The 13,198-nt window shown below is 44.1% G+C and overlaps 1 long non-coding RNA gene across 2 annotated transcripts; it reads right to left on the reverse strand.

Annotated features, from left to right (window-relative positions):
• Nucleotides 1–4,663: 4,663 nt before the first annotated feature.
• LOC105884511 (uncharacterized) lies at nucleotides 4,664–12,737 on the reverse strand. Of its 2 annotated transcripts, XR_001160258.2 has the most exons (3): nucleotides 12,478–12,737; nucleotides 11,683–11,994; nucleotides 4,664–5,056 (listed from the first exon to the last, which is right to left on the reverse strand). It is a non-coding gene; the product is annotated as an uncharacterized LOC105884511 (long non-coding RNA). The 2 variants fall into 2 exon arrangements; XR_012918479.1 differs by lacking the exon at nucleotides 4,664–5,056 and having other exon boundaries at nucleotides 11,200–11,994.
• Between the last annotated feature and the right edge of the window lie 461 nt (nucleotides 12,738–13,198).

The raw sequence follows: 13,198 nt of genomic DNA on the forward strand, positions 1-13,198 counted from the left end.
TTGTGTTGACACTTTACCAAAAATGAATATAGGTCAGGTGTAGTGACCCATGCCTATAATCCCAGCAATTTGGGAGGCTGAGGTGGGAGGATCACTTGAGGCCAGGATTTCAAAACTAGTCTAGCAACATAGCAAGACCTGATCTCTACCAAAATTTTTAAAAATTAGCTGGGTGTGGTGGTGCACACCTGTGGTCCCAGCTACTCCAGAGACTGAGGTGAGAGGATCACTTGAGCCTAGGAGTCTGAGGGTGCAGTGAGCTATGATTGGGCCACTGCACTCCAGCCTGGACAACAGAGTGAGACCTGGTCTCTTAAAAAGAAATGAATAGAATTATTGGATCCATCTCTGGGACCCTAATAGAGACTGGGCCAGGGTTCAGAGGTGCAGTTAGAATTGCCCCCTTCAAAAGACAAGGAGGAGACACAAGTCAAGATAGCTGGAAGATAATCTTCATTACATGTCTTGATTTCCTGAACATCCAGACCTTCCCTCACATCCCATGGCTACTGACTTTGATGATTGTCTAGGGCCAAAGTCCATATACACTGATACTTCAGATTACACACAATCCAAATCTTTCCACCTTCCAGTGTCTTTCACTGGAAACACTATTGATAGTTTGGGCAGGACAATTCTTTGTTGCAGCACTGACTGTTTGGACTGCCTGGCCTTCACTCACTGAATATCTGCATCTCCAGTCATGATTATTACAAGACAAGCCTAAATATTTCCAAATGCACACCAGGAGGGTGGTGCTGCCTCCCTTTCCTGTCCCTTCTATTGAGAATCACCAAAGGCTAGATGGCAGGGCTGCATCTATGCTGAGCAAAGTGCATCTGAGTCAGGCCAGGAAAACAATCAGAGCAATGGACGAGTGTGACCTTAACAACCACTCTCAAAATGGTCATCAGAATTTCCTGTGGGGTCTGTTAAAAATAAGATTCTCAAGCCCTGCCCTCAGGGAGTATAATCCAGGAATACACATTTTTAATCATCTCACCAGGTGATTCCTATGCACACTGAAAGTTTGAGAACCACTGCTTTTGCAGTAGTTGTCAACCCTGATTTCAAAATGCCACTGGTCACACCCTACTCCCAGAGATCCTCAGTTGATTTAGCCGCATGGGGCCCCGGCGTTGTGAGTTTCAAAAGCTGCCTAGGTGATTCTAATACTCAGCTAAAGTGAAGAAGCACTACCATTATGGAATCTTGCCAGGTAGCAGTAACCACAAATTAATCCCCCCTCTCTCTTCTGGGTTAGATGCAAGTAACTTAAAACAATAATATTCAACCTTGGCTGCATCTCCCAGTGAGCTTTATAAAATCCCAATGTCTTGGCCACACCCCATGCCATTGAAATCAGAATCCTTTGAGGTAGGACCCAGGCCTTAGTATATTTTAAGGCTCCCAATTTACTCTAATATGCAGCCAAGTATGAGAACCATGGATTCAGAATATTTTCCTGACTTCTCCCATAGCCCCTCTTGTATCTTTCCTCCAACCCTGTAGTTCTAAAAGTCTGAGTTTGTGGGGTGGGGCTCAGGGTGAAGACAGTAAAAGGAGAAAGGGCAAGATTCAACCTGGTTCCCTTTGCCGCTCCATCCCTGGCCACTCAGGACTCCAGGAAAGTTAAAAGGCAGAGAAGAAACATCTAGACCTATTGTTACATATTTCCCAGAGGAAGATTCTTGGACTAGCATCAAGTTTGTCTTTTATCTTGATTCTTCCTTGAGGTTTGTAAATATTGTTCCAGCACAGGAATTTCAGCTTTTATTCTTTTCCAACTTCCATTCGTGTGGCACGCACAGGTCAAAGAAGCAATGGAAAGTTGGAAACCTTCTAATCAATAGACATCTCAGTGGCGGAAATTATTTGCCAGTAGCAGAGCCAGCACATCACCGGGAACATTAGCTGCTGTCAACAGTCCTCAAGCCTGTTTCCATAACCGATAATGATTGTTAATATGTCACCACTGAATTAGAGACTCAGCAAAGACATTTGTCCTTTGACTATTAAATGCCATTGGGGAATGACCCTCAAATTTGCCTTTGTGTGGATAAGTCCAGCAGTGCCTGCTTTTAAAAGAAATGTTGTGTCTGATCTCAGGTGCTAAAGGCAGAAGAGTAACCTGCGATTCGTGACAGACCTGGCTCCTCTTCGACTATTGACCTCATTTATAATCCTGTCAAAGCTCGTGTCTCCATTTCTGCCAGCTCCACTCCCGTCTTTTTGCTCATTCCTTGAGATGTTAGGAAATATTATTCTTCCTGCTGTGCTAGGCTGGGTCCCAGGTGCTCAGAGCAAAACTAAGTCTGGAGTGTTATGGCTCCTAATGTTCGTTTCTTTCAAAATACACACACACACACACACACAAACGCGCGCACACACACATTTTCTGTAAGGCATATCACTTGCATTGGGCTGGCGGGCCCTGATGTTGAGTTGGAGTCATGAGTCCACTTTCCTCCTCCCTGTTGATCAGTAGTCATGCTCTGCCATGTGGTCTCAGTCAGGGCCAACTCTAATCATCACACAGTCTAACAAATCTGAACTGCAAATCCATAAAGATCTTTTTTCCTTATGTGAATTTATGTTGGTGAATAGATACAGGGTGAGGATGAGAGGAGGGAGCACAGTCTGATGACACACAGCAACCGCATCTGTAAAAGTAGATTAAAAAATGTCCTTCCGTGGGTGGATCCTCAAAATGCAAGCCCCAAACAGACCACTCCAGTAGTAATAGTTCTCAGAATTCCAGACAGTTTCCACCTACTACAGCTTCTGAGAGCTTAAAATGGCAGCTTCAAAAATATTAACATCCAGTCTGCACCGGCCACCACCCCACGAGCGTGGGGCTACGCCCTTCCCGTGCCTGACCCTACCCAGTGCGCACACGGCCCGCGGAAGGGGACAGCACTGTTCCCGCCCAACAGAGGGAGAAATGGGCTCAAAGCTACTCGGTGGGGAAGTGTGAGGACATGCGTCAAGGCACGTCTGGGCTCAGAACCACACACCGTGTGTGCGGCGCTTCCTCGCACTGGCCGCGCTGCTGCTTCTCTGGCCAGGCCGGTGCTGCTCTGAGTGCGCAGAAAGCCCTCGCCGTGCTCCTGCGCTTCCATCACAGCTTCCACCCCACTCTGCTGGCCCTAACCTTCCTACAGCCGCGTTTGTTCACTTCTCTCCGACACGGAAAAGGCCCGTGCCAGCCAGCCTCGTGGTTCTTTAATTCGGTCCTGAGCATGGTGTCTTTGTGCTCTAGTCTTTTACCGTGCCCTGGTGTTATGGATGTGGGAGATAAGCTTCCAGCTCTCTCGCAGGCACTCCTGGGCCCTCCTCCTGCTTCTCTGAACGCGTTTCCCGAACCCCAGGCTTAGAACAAGTTCTCTGGAGGTTGGGTCAGAAGAATTTTTGTGGTAGCAAGGACATAGAAAAGTGATAGGTGATAGATCTGCTAAATATTTTGTATTAGGGTTCTCTAAAGAAACAGAACCAATAAGAGATTATATATATATTATATATATATTATATATATATTATATATATATTACATATATATATATATGTAAAGGAGATTTATTATGGGAATTGGCTCATACGATTACAGAGGCTGAGAAGTCCCATGATCTGCCTTCTGCAAGCTGGAGACGGAGGAGAAGTATACTTCAGTCTGAGTCTGAGAAGGTAGCCTGAGAACTGGGGTAGGAAGACTTCGGATCTCGCTATGACTCGAGTATACTAGTGGACTTTTCAATTTACATAAGAAAGTACGTTATCTTTTTGTTTAAGCCAGTTGGGTTGATTTTCTATCACTTGGATACAAAGGCTCCTAACTATTGCAACATTCTTCCCATGAGTCATTAGATGGTTCCTCGTGCAAAAGGATTGCCCAGATGCTGTTGTCAGACAAACTGACCCCAGAACACCCCTCTGCTAACATATACCCCTACATCCAGGATCTTGTCTACACACAAAAAACGGCTCTGTAAATAGCAAACTGAGTACCAGTGTGTGAATACTGCTACCGAATAGCAGCGTTCATATGCCTCAGCGTGAGCTGAACTTCTGTGTGACAGCTGAGTAAGGACAACGTCTGAGGCTCTGGGTACAGCTTCCACAGGTGGGATGGAATGGGGTGTTAAGAAGAGGCTGCAAGTGATAGATGTTTAGAAGTGAACATCTTAATTTTGCCTCATACCATGTTTCCATTGATTGATTTTTGGACCTGAACCAAGAATAGCAGAATTGAAAACTTAATAAAAACAAAACCCATGAAGTGAAGAAGATTCTTCATAATAGCCCAAGTGAGAGTAATGAAGTGAGCTAATCTAATTTGAAGTATAAACAAAGTAATTACTTCACGCAATGGGACTGACTCATTTTGTTTCAGAACTAAATACCACCAAGTAGAGGGCAGATCAGGGAATCTGGCCTAAATATACCCAGGGGTGGGAGAGAGAGATGTTAATTATTCCATTAGGGGACAGAAGAAAAAGAAAGAAGTTCTCCTATGGCAACCGACCATAAAGTTTTTTTTTTTTTTTTTTTTTTTTTGAGACAGAGTCTCGCTTGTTGCCCAGGCTAGAGTGAGTGCCGTGGCATCAGCCTAGCTCACAGCAACCTCAAACTCCTGGGCTCAAGCAATCCTCCTGCCTCAGCCTCCCGAGTAGCTGGGACTACAGGCATGCGCCACCATGCCCGGCTAATTTTTATATATATATATATTAGTTGGCCAATTAATTTCTTTCTATTTATAGTAGAGACGCGGTCTTGCTCTTGCTCAGGCTGGTTTCGAACTCCTGACCTTGAGCAATCTGCCCGCCTCAGCCTCCCAAAGTGCTAGGATTACAGGCGTGAGCCACCGCGCCCGGCTTAAAGTTTTTTAAAAGAGATAATTCAAATAGCACTCAACCCACCATGCATATTATGAGAGGCTCATTGGGAGAAACAATGTAGATTTTAAAAACTCACTACAAAATGGAATTCCATTTTCCACTTATGGTTAGACCGGAGTTTTCAGGGCCAGGCATGTTAATTGGCTTTCAGATATTAAGTTCTGTGGAAAGAGGGAATATTTTTTAAATTTCCTTTAAAATAATGATTTCCATCATTTTTCATGTCATGCACACAGAAAATGACAACAAATTTATGACACTACGGTAAAAGGACTAAGTCATCTGAGTCAGAGGTTGCTGACCTGGGCCATGTCCAGGTCCACCCCATGTCCACCCAGACCCACTAAAGATTGAGGGACACCTCTTTTGCACACAAGCAAGCTGGGGCCACCAGTTAAGAAGTCCCCATCAAAGACTGCCTGTGGCACAGAGCACAGAGCCACCCACTGAGGCCACATGGGGCAGAAGACAAGGCACTGGACTAGAAGGCAAAGAGCAATAAGTTGGTTCTAGTCTGTGAAGTCAAGGACGTTGAACAAGGGCCTTAACCTTGGTGGCCCTCAATCTGCTCACGTGCAAAACAGGGTGAACGGCATCCTACCTTCTCTCCCTCACAGGGTCACTCTGAGGATCAGGAGTATCATGTTGGTGAACATCATTTGCAACCATAGAGCACTACAGAAATGTGTGACCAGATGAGGACGATGGGTGTGATAATACTTCCTCCCCAGCCCCACCCCCTCATCTGGACCACTTTTACTTTCAAGAGTCCCCTGCAGTGGACAGGAGGTGACACCGTGGAGAACAATGCAGCTGCGGAACCTCAAGTGGCCGGGAACACAGAGTGTGGGAGGTCACTCTTGCAGCTGGGCTTCTGAGTTGGGCCAAAGAGCTTCAGGGGTTTTGGCTTCCTGAGCACCTCTGTTGAAACTCCCTGGGGAATTTTGCTTTATGAAATTCCCAGCAACTGGAGATCCCACTGGGTTGGTGAATAGGAGCCTGGAGGCCTCCCTGTTGGATGAAAAGATGTGTTTGAAGTCTGCTGGGAAGAGCTGTAGGAGGGAGCCCAGGGTTCTTCCACGACTCCCACTGTGCATTGACAGAAGCTGCCCCTACCACTGTTTATTGCCAATTACTTTTGCCTCCACGGCCAAAGAAAATATATTTGAAATGAGCCGTTTGAATTAGATTCATCTTTCACTAGTGTCCACAGATGGTGAAATATTAATGAACAGGTGGGTTGCACAATAATTCAAGATTGCATTAGAATTGATTTTTATAGGCTAAATTATTAACACCAGAGGTGCTGACATATATTCTGGTAGAGTTAGCAAACCCAGAAGCCATTAACATCAACACAGAATAGATTTGGAAGTATCAAACACAGTGTTGTTTTGCTGGGAATAAAGTGGCAGGTAAAGGGATGGAGATCACATCTCCATACGTCTCTGGAAACAAGGACAGCTAATTTTGTAATGCACTGCCAGAAAAATCTGTGGCAATCCCTTTTCTGGAAATTTCTAAATTTCTTTTCAACCTGGGAAGGGCGTTCTGTGATGTTTACTAGAGTAAGAAGGGATGGAGGAGACAGAGTCATTCTTCTGGAAGTCATGTCTGTAAATAGAGCAAATCTTGGGATCCCTCAAATTTCGGTCTATGCGTAGAATTACAGTAAAAAAGGCACCGTCTAGCAGCTAAATAGTAACTAAAAACTGTTCCAATCATGACTGATGCCTCACAAAGGTCATTCTTCAGGTATCACTTCTCAAATCCTTTCCTCCAGACCACAGGGTTGTCCTGCTCCTCCCTTGCGTCGGTGCCTGTGCTTATCAAAGCCTAAACCTCTTCTCTTGCCCTGAACAGCTCTATAAAATATATGGACCTTGCTTAGATTCTGATTTGCGCAAACCAACTGCAATGCAGCACTTTGAAGACAAAGAGAAAATTTGAATTTAGACTGTGTACTAGATGATACCAATAACTTATTGTTAGTTTTGATAGGTATTGTGGTTATTTACAAAAACACTCCTATTTTGGGCAATGCACCTTAAATCCAGAAGCGTAAAATGACATGATTCTGAGATTTGCTTTAGCATAATTCAGCCAAAATAAAGGAGGAATGAAAGAAAATGGTACAGGTGAAGTAAAAGTTGGAAAATACTAATAAGTCTGGATTTGAGTGGTATTTGAAGTTCATTATACTATATTCTCTATTTCTGTGTATTCTTAAAATTTTTTCTAGGAAAATTTTTTTTAAAAGAGAGAGAGAAGTGAATGCAAATATACTCAGAATATCATAAGAGAAGACAAAAACAAATTAGAGAAATATATTTTAAAACAATAACAAAAGAGGCATTTTGTTGTTTGTTGACAGATAAGTCCATCAAACAAGGCTGACATATTTGAGTACCATTCATGGAACCAAGGGTCAGGGGTGTAGTATGAGGTATATTTCGATGCAAAGTATCAAAATTATAGAAGCGGGATTGTGCATATATTTCAAGCCCTTATAATTCTTTTAAGCCTGAATGGCCTAGCCCCATTCATAAAGTATTTTCTAAATTTATATTGCTCTTAAAACTAGCAATATCCTATTAGTTAATTTTCTAAAATTTTTAAGGAGACAGGTTGCTTTTAAAAGCCACTCTTGAATTAAGTAAAATATAGTGTAAGGTGAGGTCCGGCTTCGGAGGGAAGGGAAGTTGTGTTAAAACTGTTCAAGATGAAATTTAACCTCATATTTTTAAAGCATCACTTTCTGGCAGAATTCATGGTTTTCCTCCTACACTCTCCGGTCTGTGGTCAGTGTCTGGAGGAAAGTATTGCCTCTCGTAAGTGAGATTTTAGAAACTAGCATGGATTCTAAAAGGAGCAGCCATTGGAAAACAAAAAACATTCTCAAGATCCTCGAGTTTAAAGAGATCTGACGTCTGCAACAACACACATGAACCTGGAGGACATCATGCTAAGTGAAAAAAGCCAGGCACAGAAGGACAAATACTGCATGATCTCACTTGCATATGGAATCTAAAATAGTCAAAGTCGCAGAAGCAGAGAGTAGAATGGTGGTTGCCAGGGCCCCGGGTGTGGAGGAAATAAGATGTTGGTCAAAGGGTACGAAGTTTCAGCTATGCTAGATGAGTAAGTTCTGGAGACCTAACATACAGCATGATGACCACAGTTAGCAAGACTGCATTGTATACTTGAAATTTGCTAAGAAGGTAGATCTTAAGTGTTTTTACCACACGCGCACACACACACACACACACACACAGAAGGCAACTATATGAGGTGGTGGATAAGTTAACTAGATTGATAGTGATGATCTTTTTACAGTGTATACATATATCAAAACATCAAGTCATATATCTTAAATATATAAAATTTCTATTTGCCAGTTACACCACAATAAAGCTGAAAAAAATAAAAAATAATGAGAACTGATATTTGCACCCAATACCTGCCCAAAGCACAAGTTTCATTTAAAAACTACTCGAGAAATTTGGATTGACCTGCCCCATGCTGTATGAAGTGGGGCCAGCGTAAGGGCTTGCGTTGCTAATCACTAAAGCAGATCGCTCAGAAGCAGGGAAACAGGCTGGGCTGAGCAGAATATTGCCTAAGAAAGAACAATCAGAACCTTTCTGTGTCCCATAGCCACAATATTGCTCCAGCTTTGGCTCTTATTTGAGCAAGACCTTGTGTATGGGACATCGATCTAGCCAACTGGCTTAGTGGAGAATTTGCTCAAATTAGTTATATAGCAACTTGTTGGCAGAAGGTGAAATGACTGCTTGAATGTTTCAGCCTTAATGCTGACATGTGGAGACCTGAGCCAGGGGAATGAAGGCTCCTCCGGCTCTCGAGGTAAGACAAATACACAGGACCAGGAAAAAAGTGAGCCATCATGTTAGACACATGTGATTATGTGCAGAGATTTTAAAAGAGAAAAAGATATTTAGTCATCAGGGAGCAGGTGTTTGACTTAGACCTTGAAGGACTGGCAGGGTGAATCAAACAGAAGATATAACAGGAGCAAATGCACAGAGGCCGTGTGTAGAGTAGGTGTGGGGCAGGGGGAGGAGGTCCATTTGGAACACAAGGTTAAGTATAAAGGGGTGCAAGGCCCAGAAGATTTATGGAAATTCCGGAATACCAGAATGGGATTGTTAGGTGTTAGGTAGACACTGTGTGGGGTCATCAAAGATTTTTAAAACATGATCAGAGCTGCCCTGTTGAAGGCAAATCCAGCAGTGGTGAGTGAAATGAATTGGCGTAATGAGAGGCCCCACGATCATAATCACAGCTAGTATTGAGTACTTGGCAGGTGCCACTTCAAGTACACAACATGATTGAACTCTCAGAGCAAGAATTCTATTAGGGAGGCCACTTTATAGATGAGGAAATTGAGGGATAGGTTGATTATACAACTAGCCCAAATTCTTACAGCTTAAAGCAGTAGAGACAGTATTTTAATCTCGACACAGGGACCTGCTCTTGACTGCTTCCTAAGGAAGCTAGGAGGGGTGAGAGCTGATGAAGGTCTGAAATATTAATAGGAAGATGGTGATAGTAAATAAAAAGAGTGGTCAAACTCTTAGAAGCAGGATTGGCAGGGTTTAGCAAACAATTGCCTGCAGAGGTCCTTGACTTGGAGCCTGGGTGAAAGGAATGATGGTGTCACTAACTTAAATAAAGACACAAGAAGATAGACCTGGCATAGAATGAAAGATCACTAACATGCTTTTGGCTATGTGAAACTTGAGATTCCAGTGAAAATGTGCATCAGGCCACTGGGACGGTCATTTGGTTGCTAAAGAAGAAACCAAGATGTCAGGTGCAAGCGGCAGGGGAGCAAAGAGGCAAAGGAGGGTGGCAGAAAAGAAAATCAGCCCAGGTTTTCCTTTTCTCAGTTCAGGTTTTCCTTGCTCATCTCAGAATAGAGATAGCTTTTGGGTTTTGACAGCCATGCCCTCTCCAACCATCCACCCCCATTTAGGAATGAAATGGAGAAATGTAGGACAAAAGTTTACAAATCGATCATGTAGAATAATTCTTTGACCTCCCTTCTCTGGGAGGAAGAGAGGCAGCTCCAGGAGAAGTGTGAGGATTCTAAGTAGAATCATGAGTCTCTCTGCTCTGTGTTCCCCCAGAATGAGACAGGAATGGGAAGGCCTGGTCAGTCTTCCAGGGATCCACCACCATCGCTGGCCAGAGCAGGCTTGGCAGGGCTGACCCAAGTCAGGGAAGGCAAAGCAAGACTTCCAACTGGTAGGATATGCCCTTCTGAGACCCTCCATCTGAGGAGTCAGTCGGTTCTTAACTAAAATGTTCTAAACAACAGAAAGTGCACTGGGAGGGCAGGTTTCCACGGCTGAAGTCCCCAGCCGGCACTACACACGAATGACACAGTGTCAATGGGAAGGAAAGCAAAACAGTAAACACAGACAGAGTTTGTGCAATCCCATCTGAGTCAAGGAAATCACCTCATCACTCTTGTCTGATGGACAGATTCCCATCTGAGTTTATCATCTTCCTCACAACTTCCCTCAGCTCCAGCCAATGTGCATTCTTGTGTCAAATTGTATGTTCATGAGTACAAGACATGTTTCTCTTATGAATATGCGGGGTTATCACGGGACGGCTCTCCCACTACGAACTTGGAACTGCAGGAAATAAGATTGCCTTATGAGGACAAAACTTTAAAGTGAATGCTGATGAATCAGAGGAGAAATACAGGAAATCACTTTAAATAACAAATGTGTTCCTGGGACAGTAAGACTAGACTGATGAGATTAACATAGCTAAAGGAAATGCATCCATGAGAAGGGGAGTTCTACTGGGTTAGGAACAAGGCAACCACATTTAAGAAGTATTTGCTGAGTACCTACTATGTGCCAGCAGTGAGCTCATATTCGAGTTGGGGAAATGGAAGAAAGCAAGTACATATATGACCGACTACCCGGCAATGATATGTGTGTGTGTCCCAGGCAAAGGGTCCACAGAGCAGACAGCTCCTTGAGCAGCAGCAGAGGTGTGCTCATTCAAGTCCGGGCCACATTTGGGAAGGCTGCTTGAACGCACGGCCCCAAATCAGCATCTCCAGCACCTACTGGTGATATTTTGACCTACCTAATCGCTCTTCTGTTGATTTCGCTTGTGTGATTTTCATGAAGACATACACAGACAAAAGAACACATATCAAAAGTGAATTTTCCAAACGAACCCAGGTAAACAGCACGCCCAGGTAAACAGCACCATGAGTCCCTCCCTGTGACCCCTCTCAGCCCTCCTGCCACCAAGAGGTAACCACTATCCTGACACTAACACCAAAGAATTGTTTTGTCTGTTTCTTAACTTTACATAAATGGAAATATATAGCATATACATAGGGTCTGGCTTCTTTTACTCAATGTTATGTCTGTGAGATACATACACTTCATGTTATTGTTTGTATCAATGTATTGTTCTTTCTCATTGTCATATATTCCATTGTATGATTATATCACAGTTTAGTTACCCATTCTATTTCATGGACATCAGAGTCTTTTCCACTATTCTTTTAAGAAGTTATTTTCTTGCATAAATCCGTTAGAGCTGGTTTCTGATGTATGCAACTAAGAATCCTGCCTGATACATATTTGCTTTAATTCTAAATTTTATTGGGAGATCTAGGTTTTTAATGATCAAGAAAGTGTTTCTTTACAGAAATTCTTTCTTTTTAACTATGCTTTTGAGGACATAGACATTTTCTTCATCTGCTACTTGGCAAAGAATATCAACTTACTCTGTTTCAACAGTGAGGTCCAATGATCAAAAATAACATCCCATGCAGTTAAAGCTCTGAGTTCCCGGCTTCAATACAGTACTCTCTGGAACAGCAGCTCTAACTTGTGTTCTCTTAGATTGCTAAACAAGTTGGTTGGCAGCTTTTCTCCAGGGGGGGTCGGCGAAATGACTGCTTCCGGGCAGCTTGAGTGGCTTCATCTTGATTGCACAATGCCAGAGGTTTTGAGGTTGTGGTTTTCTGCACGTTCCCCATTTCCCTGGCTGCCTCTCTCGGGAACCCCAAAGAGCGTTATTAACAGGTAAACACAATCTGGTGAAAAAGGAAAAGAAAAACGCGTTTGAAAGAGAGTCATTTCACTTATTCATCAATTACTTGGGTCGTTCCATTGGTCATGCCTACCATCCCAAGGCCCCTCATGTGGGAGGGCACCCCGTCTGAGCAGGGCTGCAGGAGAGAGGGGTGGGCCACGCTGCGATGTCACCATTTCCCTCTTTGTCCAGCCTATAGCAGCTGCCAGTGCCATCGTTCAAGGCCTGACTTCTGAGCAATGAGTTGGGCCAGCCAGCGGTTGTTCCCCTGGGTTGTTCAAGGAGACTGACACTGGCAGTAACAGTGGCAAGTACGCACTGAGCACTTAGTATGTGTGCCAGGACTCTCGGTACCCACGGCAAGGATCCGCAGAGCAAACACGTCCACTTCATTAAAGGCCAGTCTCGCCTCTTATGCTCTGCATACCATCCCCTTGTCCTTCCCAGAGACTTCCCTCCTGCAATTAACCCGTCTGTCCCCTACCTGATTCATTCCTCCCTCCCTCCTGGATCACGTCCATGAGCAGTCAGACATGTTCTGGTGCTTCCTGTCAAAACAAAACAAAAAAGCCCAAAGAATCAAAAATGAAAAAAACCTTTGACATCGTACCTTCCTCTGTACACAATCCCATTTCTCAACCCTTTCACAGCACAGCTCCCCGAGCAGCTGTGTATAGGCACTGCTCCATTCCTGCACCTCCTATCCTTAGCTCAGCTGATGATGTCAGTCAGGCCTGCCTTCTCTCCTTGCCCTGACTCTGCTCGTTTCAAGGTCATGAACAACCTCCCTTGCCCAATGCAATGGTCACTTCTGTGTGTTCATCTTACTCAACTTTTCAAAAGCGCTGGATATGATTGACCACTCCCTCCTGCTGCACACCCTCTCCTCTCCCAGGGTCCAGGGCACCACTGCCTCTTCTCTTCCTCTGAGCTCACTGGCTGCATTGCCCCAGGCTTTTTTGCACCTTTCTCATTCCTTGTCTGGTCTCAGTGTTGGAATGACTCCAGGCTCTGTCCCAGCTCTTTCTTAGGCTGTGCATCTACCAGGGGTCCTCAAACTTTTTAAACAGGGGGCCCTCAGACCATTCGAGGACTAGACTGTAGTTTAACAAAAACTATGAACAAATTCCTATGCATACTGCACATATTTTATTTTGAAGTAAAAAAACAAACGGGCAAAAACACCTACATGTGGCCCACGGGCC

The sequence above is a fragment of the Microcebus murinus genome, chromosome 3 (genome assembly GCF_040939455.1).
Source record: "Microcebus murinus isolate Inina chromosome 3, M.murinus_Inina_mat1.0, whole genome shotgun sequence".
In the NCBI taxonomy this organism is placed as follows: Eukaryota; Metazoa; Chordata; class Mammalia; order Primates; family Cheirogaleidae; genus Microcebus; species Microcebus murinus.